Here is a 9,350-nt window from a genome sequence, read left to right as displayed (position 1 = left end):
GCAGGAAGGAGAAAACTTGAACCAGTGCTTAATTTGTGAAAAACATAAGTGCCAGGGCCCTTGTCAGGCGGCCACTGCAGCTAGCACCACACATTGCTCCTGCCAGCACTCCCAATGGCAGTACCAACAGAGTTACTAACCATGGCCCTCCTACAAGTGTGACAATTCAGCCTACTCTAGTCCCCCAAAGCTATAAGAATAGAATGGGTGGCAGCCAATAGTCCTTTTTAGCAGCGCCATCATGTAGCAGACTGGTACAAGCCTTGGTGTTGACAATTAAGTGCCAGTGCTGAGTACAGGAAACCACTGGTTCAAATTAAGCACTGACTTGAAAGTCCAAAAAGAGTCGCCATCTTCTTTTTCTCGCACATAAAAAAAATGTCATAGAAGTATGGGAATTTTTTTCAAACACTTCAGGCAAAGATTGAAGGACTATTGACTAATAACAGGACATCAGCCGTCTCATAAAAATATGGCACTGCCAGTGAAGAATACAGGCTAATAGCTACCAAAATTCAGGTAATACTCACACTCCCACATACAGACACACACACACACACACACACACACAATGGAAATCTTCTATGTGAGAACACAACCTATGGTCGAAAGTTATAATAATCTGTGGGGATGCTATGACAAGCTATGTTTGCTAAACTTGAGCAATAAATTGCCCGATGTATATAGCAGAAGAAAATTAAAACAATAAGGAGGCGGCAAATAAATAATAGGTCAGTGTGGTTTTATTGATTACATTATGATCGTTCCTTTCAGTTGAAAAAATAATTTTGCTTCAGTTTTTAGGAACATCTACAAAGTCTTTTCGGTATTGTTCAACTTTACACTGCTCCAGCTCCAACACATTTTCACACGACGGAGGTGCTAATCAATCCATAGGCAAAATCTACATTTCCTCTTCGCAACATTTTCGAGCCAAAGTACTGTCAGTGATCTTTTTGCAGGCACCATCTGTTTAGCAAAAGGAAAAAAAAAACATAGGTAGATTATATGAGAAAACAGATGAACGGTACACCACTTTTTTATTTTTATTTAAAGCTCTGCATAGGAGTCAACAAGAGTTATAAGATATCTGGACACATCTTCTTGCTGGCTGGCAAAATGTTGTGCATGGGATGGGTAAAAAAAAAAATAAGCATGTCAATGGAAATCCATTATCATTCCGATTCTTGCTTATTGCTGCTATAAAAGAGGCAGCACAATTCTCATCAACAAACCGTGGGCGCAAAGGCAATGCAATAAAGCTGACCACAAGATCAGTAGCACAGAGTAAAGTCAATGTGCAGTAATTTACAGACTGCATCCTCACCCAACTCAAAAAGCAGCTCTACTATGTTAAGGAATCTCCCCCAAAATCTGAGGGAAGGCGAAAATTTCATAAACGGCACTGTCTTAGGGACTCAAAAAATGTCTTTAAGTAGCTATTTTTTATTACTAATAAATCAGGTGTTTATAATATTTCGTTGAAGTACCACTTCCGGAATTGAAAGCTGCATCATGAGAAAATGAGTCTGATTCGTTCTGTAGCTCACGCTGAGAATAATGAAATAAATTAAACAAAATCTATTCCAATATCCATCCTCGATCAATAAAGCATTAGGCCAAACACCCTCTCTCCTGATGTAATAAATGCGTGCTTGCTGTTCTAAGCTAATTATGCTCATCTCCCTAGAAACAAAATTACACATAACTAACCAAACATTTAAGAATAGTTATGTTCCTGTCAAGAAATAGTGTAAATAATTCATGAAAACGAGAAGGCAGTCCAAGGAAATTAATGTTTACACAAAATTACTGGCGTAGGGATGTTTTACTGGCCACAGGAAGCATTGTACAATACAAAATCATGGAAATGGTGCATGGATTTACATTTCAATGGATGTTCAAGTCCACGTACTGCATGCATAATAGCTAGCAGACGTTTCGTTATGAATATCGGTTTTTTCATCCATCATTTTCTGCCGAGCATTCTGTCTCAGTATTTGTAATCTGATTAATTACTTTCCTCACTAAAAAGTCTCAGTAACTTAATTGTAAAACAAATGTTGTGGAATTTGATTTCAAAAGCCACATTTAAAATGTCACTCTTGAAAGGATGCGGATGGCACACACAATCGAGTGCTAAAACCAATGGACACCCACATGTCAGGGAATGCGAGAGGAATGGGGAGAGGATGTGGTCCCTCGGCTACGCTGCCGACTTTGGTGCTGGAAACCAGGGTTCGAGCCTCGGGGTCGCGTCCACATCCTGTGATTGTGGGCAAATCACTTAATCTCCCTGTGCCTGAATGTGTGATGTAAATACGGTGCTCATGTACAGCGCTCCAATACCTTCGGTTCGCGCTATATAAATATGCAACAAACAAAACAAAAAAAAGTAGTAGCTGAGAGGTATTTTAGTCAGTAGATCCATACAAGCTGTTGAGGAAAAAAGAGCATCTCTGAAACAAACATTTCCGTGTATATTAGCGAGTACAGAAATTAACCAATAGCAGCGTTAGCCATCAACAATAGTTAATGCCCGTATTCGAAGCATCCTGATTGGCGGAGCCAATCGCATTCATTGAGATGTGATAATAAGTTGGCGTTTACGAACATCCCAGAGGAGCCGCAGGTACCGTAAACGTGAAGAACATGGCTCAATGAATGTAGACTGCCAGTACATAACCGGATTTCTTTAATCGGTCCCTAGACAGGGACGACCGCCAAAAACTGTTTGCAATTCAGGACCAAATTGGCTAGTATTGGCACAGCCAAATTGAACAGACTTTGGAAATATGTAATTTTATTGTTATTGCAAGACTGTGGCAGAAATATTGAAAGAAAAAAAAGAAAATATTCCACGGCCTAAGCATGGTCGCCATGTGCTTGCAATAATCATTTAGAAAAATAAAAATATAATCTCTCACAATTTAAATTTTAAAAAAAACACAGGTACATCGTAGCAAAGTGGTGTTCTTCAAACAGGTATAAGAAGATTGTAGTTTTAATGTACATCATAAGAAAATAGGATTCTTATTGGTGCAAAGAAAAGTACTCTTCTCTTCGATTTGTTGTAACAAAAGGGATAAAGAATGGAAAACAACGCCCATGACTCGCAATAGGCTTACACAGCTCTGCCAGGGGGCTAATACTCTGAACTAGCTCACTCATGGCATATACAGCACCCACTCGATATGCAGTAAATTTACTATCCTCCTCACCACTGCTCGTCTTCTCGAATAGATTTGTTCGTCCCAATGACACCCTACGCACAGGGCATGGAGTGTACCCGCATTCTAACTTGTGGGGTGGCCAACTATGCTTCCATTGAACTGAGCTTGCAAGATGCCCATTGTGGACTTACTGCTTGGTGGTTGTAGGATAATACCCTAGTGGAGCTACTCTACACACACATTGTTCACTACTTTGCCCTCAACGCCGACTCGATACCCTCCTCAATTACGCCTTTCATAACGGTAACAAGGGAAGATGCAATGTCTTACATTAAGACCAAGTCGGAGGATAGGCTTCAAAAGACATCAGATCTAGAGGACCGCATAGTGGCTCCTGAAAAGTTATTGGTAGTCAGCGTGATGCATCTTCTGTCTGAACGTTTGTCCTTGCTAGGGTTAACTGAAACAATAACTGATTGATTCCACTCGCACGCAATGGATGGCGTCCTGTGGCAGTCTGTATGAGATGGGCGGTAAAGCAGTCCAGCTTTTGTAATAGCTCGCCAATAAGAATGAAATGAATAGAACAACCTTCTCTGTCTTTGCTAAGGATGGTAGGCTGATTACTAGTTAAGAAGACATCGCTGAGCGGTGTGTCTTTTACTATACATTGATTATACTCCATTAGACATCCCCAGGCTGCAGAACGCGTCCATCCAACCGTACATGACTGACCTGTGCCCAAGCGGTCATTCACCGACAGATTTATGCTAGCCGTCCTTATTTCAGTGGAAAAAATAATGATGCCAATAACAGCTATGCCCTCAGGAAAAAAACAGCCCTAACAGCATTCCTGGAAAGTTCTTTTTAAAGTACTCCTCCCTACTAGCTCACCACCGTTGCAATCAGTTTGAGGGAGCATTCACGACTGTCTCATTACCATACGACCCACAGTGAGTTGCTGTTATCTTTCAGCCTAACAAGCCAGTGCATGACTGCGCCTCCTATCGTCCCAGATCACTCATCAACATTAAATCCACAAAGCTAGCTAAAATACTGAAGACTCATCTTGCTGGTGTGTGCTTTGGTTCACCAAGATCAGAATGCGGTCATTCCCGGTCGCAGCACTAGACACTGCCTGAGACGTCTCCATTTGGTCCTTACACAGACACACAAGATACCAGTAGACTCTACACTGCTGATGGTAGACATGCAGAAGGTGTTTGATTCAGCCCATTGTCCTTTCCTCCATCAGGTGCTGGAGAAAATGAATTCTGGGTGACACTTTTGCAGGTTTGTCCCGTTTTTTTATATGGAACCAAAGGCACAGGTTAGAGTGAACTGAACAATGTCGGCGCCATTCTCAAGTGGGAAAGGGGCACGTAACAAGGATGCCCTCTCTCCCCTCTGTTTGCACTTGTGGCCGAGCCCCTCGCTGCATGGATTCCTATAGACACCCTGGTCGAGAGAGTCCAGTAGGCAGGCAGGGTGAGGATAGAATTTCTCAACAAACTGATGAGATTGTACGTTCAAAGATCTGAGACCACCATCCTATGCCTCATGGAAATGCTTTTCATATATAGTGAGGCCTCCAGTCTACAAGTAAACTGGGGGAAGTCCATATTTGTGCCCACTGGTGAAAGCCACAAACCACATTTCACTCCCAGCCATGGCACCCATTTGGATTGTGGGGGACCACTTCAAGTAATTAGGTATGGAAATTACGGTGGGACAACAACGAGTTGGCAATTTAATATAGTCCCTCTTTTAGACAAATGGAAGAGGGAGCTTGCCTAGTGGACCTCTTTGCCCCTTACCTTAATGGGCCAGCTTGCGCTATTTAAAATGATCTTCTTGCAGTGCTTTCTATACCGTATATAAAATTATCCGTTTCAACTCCCATCAATGTTTTTCACTGATTTATAATGTCAAACTCGTGTTTTCCCATGGGATGGTTTGGGGGGGTGGAGTCCTGCCGGTATCCTTTCAGAAGTGTAGGCAGGCCCCTTACAATGGAGATCTGGGGGCTGTGGATGGTTGGCTCTATTAATGGACTTCTCAGCTCATTCCCATTAATGAATGGATATTCAGTGACAGGGAAGATGCCCTAAACAGATGAGAATTAGACTTTCTAGACCAATTAGATCTATTTCATATACTCTATGGCAAGGTAGTCCCCAGAATGTTGCCAGCGGTCACTAGAATACAAGTAAACTGCAAATATCTGAGGATCCGGGCGGTGCCTTGAACCCATCTAAGGCGGCATTGAAGAGCAGCCGAGGTGAATGATGGGGGGAGGGATCATGGGTATATGTACTGATCTCTTGGGAAATGGAATACTGACACTGCAGCAGCAAGATGATGAGCACTCAAATGCAACATTTAGTTGCCTACCCAGGGAAAAAGACAAATCTAAGAGCGGGCCTAGCTGCGGAGCCAGCTAGCTTAGGTGCTTTATATAGCACTACAGATGAGAGGCAGAAAGGGGGATTCCAGACCCAGAAAACAGCAGACTCTATATGTGTGCTGTGGAGGCAAGACTTATTAACCAGGAACTCCCTGGATAGAGCATTTACCGAGACCTATGGGCAATAAAGTAACATGTGAAGCTAAGGGAAAATCCCACCGAAGCATACTGTAGGGAGAACCTGTAACACACTGGTCCCTATAAAATGGGAGCACTGTCAGTCATTGGTGTAGTGAGCTGTAGGGAATTCCCAAATTAATGAAGTATTATCAGGCGACATAATCTCTGGGACAACAAAGGAGGGAAAAGGAATTGGAATGGGAATTTACTGAGGGGGGAGGACATTTTTACAAGGACCTCTTCCAATATGAAAATCTCAATGGCAAGTGCAGCCCGGATGAAACATACTCTCTACTGGTGCCACACTCAACTGAAGCTCTAGCATAGGTCGGAGGAATGCTGGAGGGAAGGGCACTCAGACACGTAAACAGGAATGCCCAGGCCTGGAGGCTTACCTTTCCCTGACACAGAGTGAAGGTCTAGTCACATTATTGTTGTACAAAACACAGTTTATTGCCACACCTCTTCAAGTGATACACCCAGGGCATGGATAAGTGCCCAATGTCCAACATGAGGGCATGAGTTGTGCACCCCTCCAGGTGACAGAACGTACTCCGGACTTCACATTACCATGGACAAGACTGACATAACATCTGTATTTGTAAAGCGCACGTTCACCCGCAGGCCTCTTGGTGCTGAACAACAGGTGTTTATTGTTACTCATCTCAATGGTACCCATTTTATTCACCTCAGAAGGATGAACGGCTGAGTGGACCCGCTGGGATTTGAACCTGTGGCCATGAGGTCGAACACAGCACCCTACAGTGGACGTATTAGTCCACTAAGTCACCAGACCCGGCTTAGGCCTGTGTAAAAAGCAGATTACCATGATGCCAGGGAGATAAAAAAAAGTCAGGATGCCAGTTTCGCATGTAGTTGGGTACTCTTGGCAGTGGGATGTGTCAGTTTACCTTGCAGAGGATATTGCAACCCCAAAAATCCCTTTTCTCCAGGGGACGTAGCTGCGATATCTTGTACACTTGAAACTTTTTATTGAAAGGTTTAATCTATAAAACATTTCAAACAACACAGGTAGGGGCAAAATGAGGTAAAGCTCATGAAGACAAAACCATACTTATTCCTACCACCTGAGCTGGTAATGAACAGCACCTCATGTAAACCCAACGCCTGGACCAACAACACTATAAAAGTGTTGTAACTTGAAAATTGACGCAATAGGTTTGCAGAGACTGTAAAATAGCACTGACATAAATCCTGGAGGAAAACCAAATGCTGTTTCCAAGTATAAGAAAAAGAGAGCAGTTGGAAGAACACTAAAGTTTGTTCTGTATGAAGCAAACAACTCAACTGTGAATTTGTGAGGTTAAGAATTTTGAGGGAAATGTAGATGGTAAAATACTGACATCTGAAGACAATTATTAACAGCTATGAGTCTTTAGATTGAAGACAATGGACTACCAAAGGTACTAACTATGAATGGAAGAGAGCTGGGTCATCTTGAAACAGAGTGGCCTACCAATGACGGTCTAATCTGTATGTTTCCATCTCCAGAAGCTAAATCATATGTTCCAGATGCTCCTCAAAATAGGCCTGGGCAGGCAATATGATCTCACAAACAAGACTTACTAGTATTATTCCATAGTACAAGTACTAAATATCTCTGTACCCTGAAATCTAATTAGAATTACTTTAAATCTCTATAGACTGTAAAATAGACATCAGTACATCTGAGGTCATACTATGTGTTTGGTGAGTTGACAACTGTTTACCAGAAACCTTAATACTGATATAAGTAATGAAAAGTATATAGTTCAAATCTAGAAAGAAAGACATTGGGCATTGATAGCGTTGAACAATTAAAGATCATACACGAGGTCAGGAGAGGGAGGAATAAAATATTTCTCTACAAGTTCAGTCCATAGTACAAGAGGAAGTAGTTCGTTCCTTAATGATTGTAAATTATTCCATATCAGGAGTGCATGACTTGAGAAGGATTGTCGTGCGGTACTTTCTTGTTCTACACCTCGTGATTTCGAATTAGGATACTGGGTAAAACGTTACGTAACAAAATCACATAAGAAATAAATTCTTAATTTAGTTTGACCAGATAATGCATTAATGCCATGTGGGTGTTGCTTCCGGAATGGAAATGATTACAGGTTGAATATGAGCTCAGTGTCTGTTGTATGAAAACCCTTAAGTGCTTTTGAGATGCTTAAAAGACATATAGTGTTTGACTTTCTCTTTCTTGAACATCCATGGGCGGGAGCATCATTTGAATCAGAGAGATTTTATAGTGTACATTAGAAGCAAATGCATACAAATGTTCCAAGAGCCAGTACCACTGCTGTAGTGGCACAACCAGAGTTTCAGGCATTGCCTGCCCAAGGGAAAGGACGTCTGATTGGTCTCCTTGGTACTATGGCTAACAAATGGTTTTACTGTGCATTGGAAAGGTTTTAAAAAGAAATGCATTGCGATATCTCTGGACCAAGACGAACATCTAAGGTGTTCTTGGCTTCTGTTCCGCTTGTCCGTGAACAGACACTATGATTGTGTGTGCTTGTGTGGGTTTTTACAGATAGTTAGAAGAGGGCCTTCGAGATTTGGAAAAACTAGAATGATATCCCTTTTTACTCATCCTGTTAGTCAAGTATTTTATTGGCAGTAGCATGCCATCAGTTCATGCTTCATGATAAAGTGTGGGGAGCAGAAGTTGCTCCACCTGGTGCACGAGTCAGCTGTAAAAGAGGCTTAGCTTGCAAGAGTATGACTCATTCTCTTCTATTGAAGAGCCTGAATCAGTGATTAGCTTCTGATTCACCAGCATCTAAAATATTTATGGAGAGCGTCACTATAGTAGACTCACTGACCCTGCCATGAAATTGACTGATTACTTTGACAATGAAGTTGATGTCAGAGTACAAAAACACGTAGGATGCAATCATTTCCGCCCACAGCTTAGTGAAATGACAGAAAGTAAATATCTATGAAAGTAAATTAGGTAAAAAAGAGAAATAGGCAAGCTGTCCTATTTGATGATAATTTGGAATTTTGCATTAGCTTAATAATGTCCTCGGCTAAGAATTATATTGCTGAAATAGATAATTACTGAAAAACAGCATGGGAGAAGTTTGTTGGCAGGAGTCTGGGAAAGGCAAAAGGAAAAGCTTTTTCTTCACAACTAACCAGGGAATACCTATATTTCTGGGCCTCAATGTAATCAGGGCTGGTCACTTAATCAGACCTACATATTTAATTGTATAACACTAAAAACTATTGTTAGACCTGGCATCTTTGGCGTGGTTTCCCCAGACTTTTTGCCTCTACCTCCTGTATTTTTGACGCTGTGCTGGATTTCGTTTTTGCTGGTTTAGATGCTTTGGGCACTTTGCCACTGCTGATCAGTGTCAAAGTGCAAGTGCTCCCTAGGTAAATTGTTATATTGATTGGTTATCCCTGATTGGCATATTTGTTTCACCTGTCAGCCCCTAGTAAAGTGCACTGAGTGAGCCAGGGCGGGTGATCCAAATGCTACTAGTGGCCTGTAGCACTGATTGTGCCACCCACAGGAGTAGCCCTAAAATGGTGTCACAGGCCTGCCACCACAGTGCCTGGGTGCAGTTGCT

General features: G+C 42.0%; 1 protein-coding gene across 1 annotated transcript in view; it reads right to left on the bottom strand.

Moving 5' to 3' along the window:
* Nucleotides 1-725: 725 nt before the first annotated feature.
* The window catches only part of TDRD3 (tudor domain containing 3), a 681,208-nt gene continuing 672,583 nt past the window's right edge, over nt 726-9,350 (bottom strand). The window contains exon 14 of the mRNA XM_085621988.1: nt 726-969. The gene's annotated coding sequence lies outside the window, so the exon portion shown is untranslated. The remainder of the gene's footprint in view (nt 970-9,350) is intronic.

The sequence above is a fragment of the Triturus cristatus genome, chromosome 8 (genome assembly GCF_964204655.1).
Source record: "Triturus cristatus chromosome 8, aTriCri1.1, whole genome shotgun sequence".
Lineage (NCBI taxonomy): Eukaryota > Metazoa > Chordata > Amphibia > Caudata > Salamandridae > Triturus > Triturus cristatus.
The sequence above is the reverse complement of the archived record's forward strand: the minus strand, read 5'-3'. Positions and strand labels throughout refer to the sequence as shown.